At 39.3% G+C, this 13,958-nt stretch overlaps 1 protein-coding gene across 3 annotated transcripts in view; it reads left to right on the top strand.

Moving 5' to 3' along the window:
• The window catches only part of LOC148376611 (guanine nucleotide-binding protein G(I)/G(S)/G(O) subunit gamma-12-like), a 90,850-nt gene that overhangs the window by 27,590 nt on the left and 49,302 nt on the right, over window positions 1–13,958 (top strand). The window contains exon 1 of one of the 3 annotated variants that reach the window (XM_088349083.1): window positions 10,811–10,973. The exons of the other annotated variants lie outside the window; for them this stretch is intronic. The gene's annotated coding sequence lies outside the window, so the exon portion shown is untranslated. Of the gene's footprint in view, window positions 1–10,810; window positions 10,974–13,958 lie in introns of those variants that run through there. 3 annotated transcript variants of the gene reach the window in all.

Genomic DNA, 13,958 nt, shown 5'->3' with positions numbered 1-13,958 from the left:
TTGTTAAAACTTCTTGAATAGGATGCACAAATTGAAAATATGTGGTGTTCCTTCCCTCCCGGCCTGTTCTTTGGCTATTATGTTTTCAGCCTGTTTCAGTCTGTTTAGTAGGACCTTTAGCATAACTTTACTTGCATGGCTAATAAGACTGATGGTTCAGCAGTTGGGGCACAGTTGGTTTCCTTTCTTTGGTAGCATGATTTTTGTCCATGCAAATGTCCACTGTCCTGATTTTCTTTTTCAAATAAACTATTTAGAGCCCATCCAAGCCATCTTCGGGCTGTGGGCATGGAACACCCTGAACTGGTTGCCAGCCAGTCGCAGGGCATACAGAGACGGACAACTTACTCGCTCATTCACACCTAGGGACAATTTGGTATGGCCAATTAACCTGACATGCATGTTTTTTGGAATGTGAGAGGAAACCGGAGTGCCTGGAGAAAACCTACGCAAGCACGGGGAGAACATGCAAACTCCACACAGGAAGGTTTGATCTCTTGACCTCAGAACTGTTCCGCACACTGGGCTGCCAGGCTGCCCTCACATAAAAACAAAACACAAAATGGCTGTCTTCACATGCGTAAGGGGCCATTCATAAGCCCCATATACGCTTAACACCATTTAGCTTTGAGAATTTGGCAATCCACGCCATTCGCTGTCCTCCGCAAACCTTACCCGTTTTCTTGCTGTTCCCTTTCCAGCTATACTTTAAATTGTCCAGGTCATCCAAGAGTTGGATAAAGATTACGGAGATGAGCATTTATTTACTACTGCGCTGAAGAAAAAGACAAATGAGGCCTGCGTTACGTTAAATGTGCTGTGAGCCCTATATTTCTAGACTAGAGCATCAGGGCACTTTGGACGTCTTCTAATGAACCACACTGGAGAATAGAGCCAGATTGCAATACAGACTTGAGAGGTCTTTAACTGTTGTTGTCATTGCCGGTTGCCTTGGTAACAGACCAAATTCCTTTCACTTGTCATTCACCCTTGAGGATTAAAGGTAACTCCAGCGACTGAACAATGAGTCCAATGATGTCGAAAGGGATTTGTAGTGTTTTTGATAGATAACACCCTATGCTGTTCAATTCAGATGTATAAATTCAGGATTTTAACATGTAATTCTCCTAGCTGTTCAATTTGGATGTATAAAAGGAGGATTTTGCGTGGTTTGTTGGTAAAAAAAAAATTGAAATATTGTGAGTACCGTATTTTCCGCACTATAAGGCGCACCGTGTTATAAGGCACACCTTCAATGAATGATATGTTTTAAAACTTTTTCCATACATAAGGCGCACCCCATTATAAGGCGCTATAAGTGCATGCTGGTTTAAGATCAGGTAATTGTGCAATTTTGTAATTGTAATCCTGTGCAGTCCTTCGAGACATTTTTGTGATTAAGGGCGTCACAAAATAAATGTGACTTAACTTGACTACAATAGAGGATGTAGTTACGTTATGCCACCGTTAGATGGTGCCGCGCTAAAGGGAATGTCAACAAAACAGTCAGATAGGTCAGTCAAACTTTATTAATAGATAAAACAAGCTTTCCACAACTCCATTCACTCCCAAAATGAATAAACAGCTGTTTTATTATTTTCTCTGGGGTAAAGCATTTTCGTGACACATCTTTGAACAACAGCAAGGCATAACATTTTACTTTTCCTCCATTTAGTCAACACGCAAAAAAACGTCTGATACTGTTTATGGTAAATTAAACGTTAGTGCAATCGCAATATAGTGACACTCGTAATGTGCAAAAACACAAGTGCAAAACAATAACAGTAAAGCAATAACATAATAACTGTAAAATGTAAAACGTTGTAGTGGGTTTTACATAATTCACCCATGAAACCATTGTTCAGTTAGCAAGTTCCTAGGGGGACTCTGAATTCTGCCGGCTCGAGCCACTCTCGTGTTTTGGTTTGTTTTGTGAGTTTCGATTTAAATGTCAATAAAGCAGCTTTCGTTGGCACCTTTGTTTCACACTCCGCCTACGACTCCCGTCTCTGCCCGCTACAACGTAAACACACACCAAGTAGGACCACCTCTGAATTCTTTAAAGTTCCCGTGCCAGCGCTGTTGCCTTCATTCGAATAGTTATTGTACTGACACTTCTACTTCCTGCTCTTTGTTCAACAACCCACTGTTGAAGTGTGTCCTCTAACTGTGGACATCTCGCTTTATTGCCACGGAAACTTTGTTTAGTCTTCCTTACTTGACCATCGATTCATTAATGTTGAACTGTCTCGCTGCTGCTGTATTCCCGTGTTCAACTGCGTGACTGATCGCCTTGAGTTTAAACTCTGCGTTGTAAGCGTGTCTCTTAATAGGAGCCATTTCAGGGTCTTTATACAAACGCACAAATAAAAGAGAATCGTTGTTTAATATTTCCCAGTATGCACAGCGCACTTCTTCTACGCGAAAAATGGAGTCGGTGGCTGCTTACCGTAAGTTGCGAGACCTTGTAATTCAATATTGATCCATATATAAGGCGCACCCGATTATAAGGCGCATAGTCAGCTTTTTAAAAAAAAATCAGATTTTATGTGCGCCTTATAGTGCAGAAAATACGGTACATTGTTGTATAAATTAAGGACTTAATTTGTGGATGAAAAAGTATAAATATAATGAGTACATTGTAAATATTAAATAAAGTACCATTACGCCTCTTGCTTTGCTCCTGTTATGAAATATATAAATATTGTTGGCATAATTTGTCCTTACAGAAGGATGTTTAATATGCTTTCAGACGCCACTGCAGCGTTTTGTATTCGGGGCGCATGCGTTGTGAAAAATAGCAGCTCGCTGTTTTCCAATGTGCCCAACAAAAGTAGATAAATAACCTCCCTGCCTTTGTTTCTTCCTTTCTCTTCTTTTTTCCTCTTCATTCCTTCGATCTATCTTTATCTCTTCCTTGTTTCTCTATTTCTCTCTTCGTTTGATCTTTTTCATATCCTTTCTTCCTTCTGTCTCCCTTCCTTTCTTTCTCTCTTCTTTTTTCCTTTCCATGTTTCTCTTTTCCTTTCATCCTTTCTTGTCTTCTCTCTTCATTCAGTCCTGTCTTTCTTTAGTTCTCTCTTGTTTTTTTTCTCTCTTTCTTCCTTCCATCCTGCAGCCCTTTGATACTCTGTGATTATGGGCTATACAAATAAACATGACTTGACTTATAAAACGAGGAGACATGAAGTTGACTCTATACCACACACACACACACACACACATCTTACCCTTAAAGATTTAATATCTTAATATCACCTAAGCCTTATCCGACTTAATTTAACAAATATTCCATTTATTGACATTACTAATATGTCCGTAGCTGTGAATAGCTGTTTGCTGCTCCCCTTTGACATTGGCTGGTAACTGGTCCAGGATTCTGCCTGCCTCTCGGCCAAAGTCAGCTGGAGAAGCTCACTCGTGACGCTAATGTCGAGGAGGGGTTTAAAAAAAAAACGAGAAAACGGATGGGTAGATGGTAATTTATGGAGCCGCTTCAGCAGTGACAACGGAAGGTCTATTTGTGGCCTTGCGTGTCACACTCAGATGGCCTCGTGCAGCCCCTCCTATAATCACATGACTGTTTTTTTATCAAGGAGACTGAAGATGACATTAACCAGTTTGCTGTTTTCTAACCCTAATTGAGCCAAAGCAGATGTTTTCTCATCTCATCTCATCTCACTGCTTATCCTCATTAGGGTCACGGGGGGGCTGGAGCCCATCCCAGCCATCTCCGGGCAGTGGGCAGGGGACACCCTGAATTGGTTGCCAGCCAATTGCAGGGCACACAGGGACAGACAACTCACTCGCTAATTCACACCTATGGACAATTTGGACCGGCCAATTCACCTGAAATGCATGTTTTTGGAATGTGGGAGGAAACCGGAGTGCCCGGAGGAAACCCACGCAAGCACGGGGAGAACATACAAACTCCGGAGCTGGATTTGAACCCACGACAGGTTCCCATGACATGAACTGTGCCGCACAAGCGCTAACCACTGCGCCGCCGTGCTGCCGGCAGATGTTTTGTGTTTGGAAAATGTTGATGCTCACTCATAAGTGTATCATGGAAGTTATGCTAAATCTAAATGAATGATGAGTCAAAATGTACATTGCATTGTCAAGTCAAGTCATGTTTAATTGTGATGCCCTTAATCACAAGGAGTCTCAAAGGGCTGCACAAAACACAGACTATTGCAAACTACAGACTATTATGAAATAAAACATGTATATTTTAAATGTTAAAAAAACAACTAACGATCAAAGATGAAAAAGCATTTGTTAAAGCTAATTTAAACAAATGTCTTCTTGCAGAATTGAACTGCCAACTTTTTACATCTCACCAACCTACAACTCCACAAATTAGTTGGAAACTAACATTGTCTGTGTGAGGAAGGATTTATGCTGCTGTTTTTGCCTGCGACTGTTTGAGGATTGCTCAGGAAACGATGTTTGCACCCCAAAAAAATATATATTCTAGTTTGATCACTTTTTTTCTCTCTTTGACTGTTGCGATTATTAATAGAAAGGTACATAAAATGTTTTGTGTTAGTACGTGAATGGTTTCCAAATACATTAAAATATGAACCACCGCACATTGTCTTTTTGAACATCTACATGTTTTTAAAACCGAGACACAATTTGAGCTTCCCGGTTTTTACTATCGAATGCTTTCTCTTTGATTGTACTTCGCCATTATCTCCTAACACTTATTGCTTCATTCTCAAAAATACAGCAGTGATTGTTATTTTCCAACGAGATTAGACGTGGTAATCCAGAGAAAAAACATGTAAGAATTTAAAGAAATAAATATATAAATGCATATTAGAATAGATACTCTTGATTGCAAGGTAGTGCTTGTAAACTGGCTTATGGTGTAAGTGCAAAAATTAAATTACATAAATAAAATGTAGACGTATGTTTTCATTTATATCGAAACTTTCCTTTTCTCGTGTTTGAATCCCACAAATGTTTCAGAAAGTTTTAAATATCTTCAGCATTGTGTTTGTTTTGTCTATTCTATACTGCCAGTTGGCTCTAACAACCAGCAGGGGGAGCTATCGTCTTTCAAAACACGGAATCTCTGGCCAGCCTATTGACTTTTTTTTTAAGAGAAAGATGATTTACCTTTTTTGCATAAGACAATATAAAACCAATTATTTCAAATACATCTATATTTGATAATATGAATCCTACTTTTTTAAAATCATTGGATTAGTATTGTGAGGAATAAAATGATCAGTGTACTGACAAAGTTATTGATGCAAAAACCTAAGGCAATTCAAAAATGTTAAATTATTTAGATGATTCCTTAAGAACCCTTTTGAACTAGTTGAAACACCCATTGATAAGTAATTGTCACTTTTAATTGGGGACCCAGGTTCTCTTAAAATGTCATGTTTCTCTAAATGAGTGTAGGTCAGAGATAATCACCTTTATATAAGCAAAAGGTAGATGTGAGCAAATCAACAATGTTATTTTTATTAATATTATATTAATATAATGGTAATAATCATTATAATTATTATAACTGTCATTAATTGTTATTATTGTCATAAATGGTGACTGAATGATATCGGGCGATTACTAGCATTATAGAGTTTATAGAAGGGTAAAACTAAATTAATCAGGTAGGATTAAAACAGTGATGGACGTGGCGATACTGATGATAATGAAGAGACTGTGTATCCACAGAGCCAATGTGTCGAGAGGTATTATTTGTTTGTAAATACGCAGAAGAGCTAACTGTGGGACACAATTATTTAACAAACATTTGCTTCTTCCTACTCCCTTTCGAACAGGTACGATAACATTGTTTGTGTTTTTTGTGTTATTTTGTTGTTGTTGTCATGTTCGAAACAAAAGATTAATTAATTCGAAGGCATTGTCTATTTTTCCAAATGTAAGTTTTAAATTAGCCTGTACTTTTTATATGCAAATCACTTAGTGCCTCTATATAAGGCAGATGTTTTAGTGTTTGAACTAAGCTTATTTACATTTAATACAGAGATGAGGAGGGTGGGTTATGAGTGGTGCGGGAGATTGGGAATAGTACGTCTAGTTAACTTTGTGTTATTGTTGCTATTCTTATATCATAACTGTTATTATTAATATCATTACAATTGTTGTTATATCATTGGTATATTGGTGGGGAAGATGAAGGGGTAGGTAATATAAGCATTTGCTTCTGACTACCCCTTTTCAAACATATTATGTAACATTATTTTGTTGAGTTATTGTTTTTGTTCTGTTTTTGTTTTGATGTTCGAATTAAGTTTTCATTCATTCATTCATTCATTCATTCAATTTTAAACCCTATACCCGAATAATTATAATTATAAAATAGTAACAATTAAATAATGACATAGTAATTACATGTTATTTTAGAGGTGCATATCAAACAGGTTGCCTTTCAAGCTTTTAAGTTTTGAATAAAGTTGCTCGCAACTCTAAAAAAGTTCATGAACTCCTGGTGTAGGTCATGGTGAAACTCGTGATTATTCAACGAAATTGCTCAACTTCAAACTCTTGTTTTAAGACTTGAAACTGAAATAATTTTGTTCAAATTGATCGTTATACATAGAAAGAAAAATGCATTTGGAAATTATGAAATCGGGAAAAATCAGCCAAAACAAGAATATTATTTAAGACATCAAATATGATTAAAATAGAATAAAACTGCACATGACACTTCTATATCGTCACACAGGTCAGTCAAAGATGCCAATGGTGTACTTATTGACTATATTCTTTTTAAAAAATCTAAATGTATCGTGTATTGTATATATCAGTTTGCAGTTTTAGGGGGATATTTGCAAATTTCTGCAAGATCTTTTTTCCCAAACTGCAGTTACAAAATATTGCCGCTAGGTGGTGCCCTCTAACGGTGTTTGTTTCTCGGCTTTGCATTGACTGGATAACCTTTCTCAGACTTAATTGCACCATCTGTCTCTTGCATTGCCAAGGTGGGTCCACCTTATTTGAATTTCATCTGAAAGTGCCCATTGTTCTTTGTTGCATTGTCTACATATATTGTATGACTTTGTTTATGAGGGAGAAAAACACGGGACTTTCCTGCCTTACAGTATACTTTGCATCTGAGTTGTGAGTCATTTGTCAGATATTTACCAGGCCCGGTGGTTTCTTGTGTGTGACTGTGCACATCACATTATTGTCTGCATTTTTTACAGCAGTAAACAGCTCTGACAAAATTAAACTATTTTTGTAACAAGATAAAAGTCAATAGGGGATCGTGTGTGTCAAATTACCAGCAATTATTTACCCCAGCGCTCCACAAGCCTCGAGTATGTAGTGGGAGCAATAAAACCCTCTGAGATTGCAGGGCCACCTATGCTCCATATTTCTAACCGGCACCACTTCCTGGTTCATACGCTTGCGTTCCAGAGCTTAAATATGTAACAGCCGTCTTGAACGGAGCGTTTGAAGCACTCCCACTCACAGGAAGACGCACCTCTTGGAACTTTACCTCGTTTCCTCTTATTAGCAGCACAACACACATACACTAGACTATACTTGCCCAAATTTGGTCATATCCTGTTCAACTTGGAGAGTCCGGTTAGATTGACCCAGTTTCCCGGCGGACAGGTTGGAAGAAAACGAAACAAAATGACGTGACTTCCTCAAAGTTCTTTGAGTGTTAGAGGAAATTGTCAGTAAGATGGATTGCACATTAGTATCACACTTCGACGAGGGTATGGGGGAAAGACGTTTGTGTCCCAGACAGAGGTTGTGTGTTTGTGTATGCATCCAAAGGATATTGACCCTAAAGGGCACCTGTAGTATTTGTCAAATGCCTCAACTGCGGGCTCCCAAAGTTTTTGTTCTACGTCACACTACGTCTTTGTGCGAGCAGGTGCCCGATCTGTGCACAGCCGCTGCTTGTTTCGTTGTGCGAAGCTTCGCCATCAGGTGTCTCATTTACACTCCTCCTTTTTTAAAGAGCTTTGTTCCGTTCGCATTTATTAAAGTCATTCATTCTGGTTCTCAGTAGAACAAGTTCCTCCTTATATTTTACGACAGAAGCGCTACTACTACAGTCACTCCTTGTGTAGGTCAACTCTTGAACTTAAAGAGGGGGGGTCTAGTTGCCTCTCTGGGCCTCTTGCAGTTTATCTGATTTTGCAAAGGAGGCTTTGCGACACCGTTTCATGCATTGAGACATTTCTGTTTTTTGTGTGCACCAGTGGTCGATTAGGGATAATGGAATGTGGCCACAATCGTGCATTTCATTTTAAGCGGGACAGAACTTTATCACTGCCTTGTGAATATTTTTGCCTATTTATTCTGACATTCTTTTATCTTATTTTCTCTTTAAAGTCTTTATTTTGTGTTTATCTTTGAGTGCCATGTCTAATCTAATTGCAAACAACCTTCACTTCATTGTTCTTAATGACAATAAAGACAATTCCATTCAAAAAGTGCCTTCTACTGGCCCCTGTAGCAGCAATAAGGAATTGGGGATGAGTCATGGCTGCACAAGTGCAATTATGTTTAGGCGGAAATAACAGCAAAAAAGAGCAGCCAGACCAAATGAACCAGTATTCTGCCGGTCTCTTTTTGCAGGAATATGCAATCAAGGATTATGGTTGACTCCCGCCAAGTTCAGTTAACTTTTTGGTAAAATGAGTTGCCAGGCCCAACAAAAATGCACTCCTGAAAGCTACTTTTTTCACTACTTATTGCAAGGAGCTAAGATACACCTTCTAAAATAATAACGTATCATGTTCCATTCATCCATTATCTGCACCGCTTATCCTCAGTAGGGTCGCGGGGGTGATGGAGCCCATCCCAGCCATCTTTGGGCAGTGGGCAGGGGACACCCTGAACTGGTTACCAGCCAGTCGCAGTTCACACAAAGACAGGCAACTCACTTGCTCATTCACACCTAGGGACACTTTGGTCCGGCCAATTGACCTGACATGCATGTTTTTGGAATGTGGGAGGAAACCGGAGTTCCTGGAGGAAACCCACGCAGGTATGGATAGGGAGAATGTGCAAACTCCATACAGAGAGGCTGCGGTCGTTGGACTTGAACCTTGAACGTCTGCACTGTGGGGCTGTGCGCTAAACACCAATATTATTGTGTATTCAACACTTGAAATGAAATGAAATGAAAGACTTCTCACCAGTGTGTTGTTAAAATCCGGAAAGAAATCCCTCAAATTATATATTTTTTACTTCCTACCTTGGTCCTGACATTAGAAATAATTTAATGTTTTATTCACATTTTCATGTAAGCTGGATAACAAGTAAAAAGATGTCCTTTAAAGTGAGGACAAAATACTGTACGTCATAATCAAGTTTCAATTTTTAGAAATGGGCTTAAAACAGTCAATCCCCAAAACATCTGCCTTACATAAGGGCACTGAGTGATTTACATATGTAAATTATATGCTAATTTTTAAAATGAATTAGAAGTAAAGATTGGTCATTTAAAGAAATTGATCATGCCAACGATTTCTCATGCCAGTTCCAAAAGCAATGTTTTGAGAGAATCAACTGGTGAACTATTTTCAGAATCGCTCCGTGGGCTACTCGCTTGTTCTTAAGGGGATACCTGGAACCCGTGGGCAGCATGTTTGTGACCCTTGCTGTAGGGAATTTAGTCTTATTTAGGGGATAAGATATTTCTTCAAAAATGCTGTAGTAATCTTAGTCTTACCTTCCTGGATTGTAATGGAATTGTGAGGTACTCAAAGATTCCCACCCCTACTCTTGACCTGGCTCTGTCCGGTTTCCTGCTTTTGTATCCTGTCCGTATCGTTCCCGTCTATTTTGTCCTCTTTGATATCGATCTCCAGTGTCTGGTATCGTTCCCGTCTATCTGGTCCTGCTTGTTATCGGATTTCAGGCTCCAGTGAATAAAATGATGACTCACAACACGTGGTAAGTTTTCTCTCCTGGCTTTGATCTCCTTGATCTCCGGCAAAACTAACATAAAATGCGACAGACACAAAATGAAAATAAATCCAAACAGCTTGCCAACATCATTTTTGCCGTTCCATGTCTTCCGTTACTCCCCGAGCCTGCACAAAATGTAGTCATTTTATTCATATTTAGTTTATTTTGTCTTTTATTAGCATATTTGGTATTGGAGTAATCCAAAAGTAATTGAAAGTAATCAAGTTAAAGTAACCCTACCCAACCCTGCTTGCTACTATCTCCAGTATCGGGTATCATCCCCGTCTATCTCGTGTGTGATTTTAAGACACTGAATCCCTAATGCCCCCAATAAGCAGGTCGGCGCCTTGCATGGCTGCATGGCCGCTATTGGTGTGTGAGTGTGTGTGTGAATGGGTAAGTGTTAAGCACATTGTAAAACGCTTTGGGAGGTCTTCATTGCCTTGAAAAGCGCTATATAAATGCAGACCATTTACCATTTGACTTGTAATTTGTAACATGAACTTGAGCCATGCTGCTTGTATAGATATGATTCGTACGTATGCAGTTTTAGGGATCTTTCTTCGAAGGATGTCGTTATCATTATCGGCATTGCTGCGTTGACAACTCTGTTCTGCAACGATAACGCCAATGTGTTATGTGTATGAGGTGCGCTGGCATGAATCCAGACATTACACTCACGAATAGTGCAGGTGGACCCAGTGACCTCGGTGCTGACCCATTTGTGCAAAAAGTGGCGAGCAAAGAAGAGAAAGGAAGTCAAAGGAGGAGGGAGACGGCGATGTCACTTTTTCAAAGGACGGAACGGGGCGGCCTGCACAGGAAGTGGCCTTTGTGTGACCCATGGGATGTCTTTCCTGCACCCGACATGTCTTTGAAAGTGTTAAACGACAAGGGGAGGGGACCCCATTAATGCACCCCGTCGTGATTGATAGCATTATTTGTGTGCTCGCGCTCTCGCTTGATGTGTGGAGTTGAAACATCGGGGGAAAAAAAGTTGGCTCATGTTGCATTACCGCCGTCCCTTCCCGAGACGCATTCCTATCAATTTGGTATGTCACAAGTTCAGATTTGTAACTTCAGAATCTGTTTGATCTTGAACTTCGTCGTCTTTCCAGTTTGTTGGTTGGAATTATAATTTACATTTTTTGGAAGCCAGATGATTGCATCAAAACTTAAGCTCAACAGACAGTAGTAATTTGTAGTAATTTGTGTCATGGAATCGATATAGTGCATCTCATTTTACAGGGATATGATTACCAAAGTTTAGCCAGGGTTATTGATTGATTTTTTTTATGTTTTAACCAAATGTGCATTAACAATTTGTATGATATATTCTTTAACTTATTTACATATATATGTACAATGTTATTGGGGCCAACTTCGATTTTTTTATGTAAAAAAACCCCACTACTGATGATTTAACAATTTTCATCTCATCTCATCTCATCAGCTGTACCGCTTATCCTTATTAGGGTCGCGGGGGGGCTGGAGCCCATCCCAACCATCTCCGGGCAGTGGGCAGGGGACACCCTGAACTGGTTGCCAGCCAATCGCAGGGCACACGGGGACAGACAACTCACTCGCTCAGTCACACCTAGGGACAATTTGGACCGGCCATTTCACCTGAAATGCATGTCTTTGGAATGTGGGAGGAAACCGGAGTGCCCGGAGGAAACCCACGCAAGCACGGGGAGAACATACAAACTCCACACAGTAAGGCCGGTAGCTGGATTTGAACCCACGCAGGAGGTTCCCACGACCTTAGAACTGTGCCGCACACGCGCTAACCACTGCGCCGCCGTACTGCCCATTTAACAATTTTATGACAGACAAATACAATATTTCATGGCCTATTAGGTTACGTTTAAAATATTTAATAATCCATTGCAAATGTATTTGGTCTATGACAGAGGATACAAAACACGTTGTGTTTACTTTTGAAAAATTGAAAAACTGAGGATTAGGATGATTTATTTTCCTGAAAGGAAGTCAAGTAAATGCTAAATGGTCTGCATTTATATAGCGCGTTTCAAGTAAATGAAGACCTCCCAAAGCGCTTTACAATGTGCTTCACACTTACCCATTCACACACGCACTCACACACCAATAGCAGCCATGCAAGGCGCCGACCTGCTTTATTGGGGGCATTAGGGATTCAGTGTCTTGCCCAAGGACACTTCGACATATAACACGGAGAATGTAAAGCAGTGCGCTTTATACACAAATGTGCACTATGCACAGATATATGTTTGTTTTATTATTTGTGAAGTCCCTTTTTGAATTTTGTTACACGATCAATATATAATCAATAAAAATGTCTTATTTACACTTAGCAAAACCTCTTCAATATGTCTTCAATTACCGAATAATTTATTAACACAGACATAAATGACTCAATCCACTAAATGTCAAGTTGCTTTTTAATAGTCAAATTCTAAAAAGTAATTTACATCTATTGAAAAAAAATCCTACCATTAATTCTGCGTCGGCTGGTCTCTTATTAGGCTCCTTTCCTAAACACTTGGAGATGAAGTCCAAGTCATATTTATTTGTAACGTCCTTAATAACAAGAAGTCTCAAAGGGCTGTACAGACTATTACACCATCACCTGATTTAAAACCTACATTAGGGCAAGGAAAAACTCAAAAACCTCAAAATGGGTAATCCATAACATAACCATCAAAATCTTCATTGAGAGCTTCGCTTTTTTTCACTTTCAGAGTAACTTTTGGAAAGCTCGAACAACTCATTATTTTCATTATAATCCCCTGTAATTGTATGCGCCACTGTAGTCTTGGTGCGGTTGGAGACAAAAGCACCAAGACGATAACAATAACTTTTAAATTGCTGGATAGGCTACCCCGTTAGCATTTGTAAGCGCTTCCCCAAAAAGTGGATGCACTGCATTTAATTCTTCTGCCTGTGGGAAACTGGTGCCGAACAAGGGAGAAGGCATAGAGGTCACAGGAGATCGCATTTAGTTGGAATTGTGAACAATCTCACAAAAACATCGCATTTCGGGTTGAGTCGGGCTAGGACAAGTGTATGTATTTGTTACAATTTGGGGCAGGGATTATTTCGTTAGCATGCATGTACAGTATGTGAACAGTGAGAATTTTGCATCAATCAGATTTACATGGCACAGGAACATTGAAAACTATTCTTTACCTGCAACTAAACTTAAAGTAATATAATAATATATGTAATATTTAGTGCCTACTAATGGTACGAATACTTACATTCAGTAAAAAAAAAACTCGTTTTGAATAATAGGCAATAATGCATTTTAGTCGTTTTTAAGAAGTTTCCACCTGCAAATAAACGAACGGATGTTGCTGACAAAACAGGTAAAAAAAAGAAAAACGGTACAAAAGTCTGCATGCATTATGCCATCAAAGGCAACCACTCTGCATATCCTTGAAAAGTCTTAAAAGGCATTGAATTCATTATTCTAAGAGTAAGGCCTTATTTGGCATTAAAATGTCTTAAATCCGATTTTAAAGTCTTAAAAAAATGAACACAATAATATTTATATTTGTTTGAACTAAAAATATTTGGTAGCATTTATCGATTGTCTTTTTTTATAAATTCACCGATTTACTTTGATTTAATGGAACTCTTAAAACGGTGATGTGCTTTCAGTCGGACTTTTAAGAGCAGAAACGTGTCTTGGGCGCGTGTTTTATGTCGAAGTGTCCTTGGGCAAGACACTGAATCCCTAATGCCACCAAGGGGTTGCAGTGGCTCAGGAGGTAGAGCGCTCGTCTTGGGATCAAGAGATCGCAGTTTCAATCCCGGCTCCTCCGTTTTACATGTCGAAGTGTCCTTGGGTAAGACACTGAACCCCTAAATTCCCAATAAGCAGGTTAGCGCCTCACATGGCTGTGAGGCCGCTATTGGGAAATGTGAAGTACAATGTAAAGCGCTTTGGGAAGTCTTGACTTGAAAAGCGCTATATGAATGCAGATCATTTCATTTCATTTCACCAATAAACAGGTAGGTGTCTTGCATGGCTGACTCCCTATTGGTGTGTG

This window comes from Urocampus carinirostris, chromosome 1 (genome assembly GCF_059441175.1).
Source record: "Urocampus carinirostris isolate Australia breed hairy pipefish chromosome 1, RoL_Ucar_1.0, whole genome shotgun sequence".
Lineage (NCBI taxonomy): Eukaryota > Metazoa > Chordata > Actinopteri > Syngnathiformes > Syngnathidae > Urocampus > Urocampus carinirostris.
This window is presented reverse-complemented; position numbering and strand designations above follow the sequence as displayed.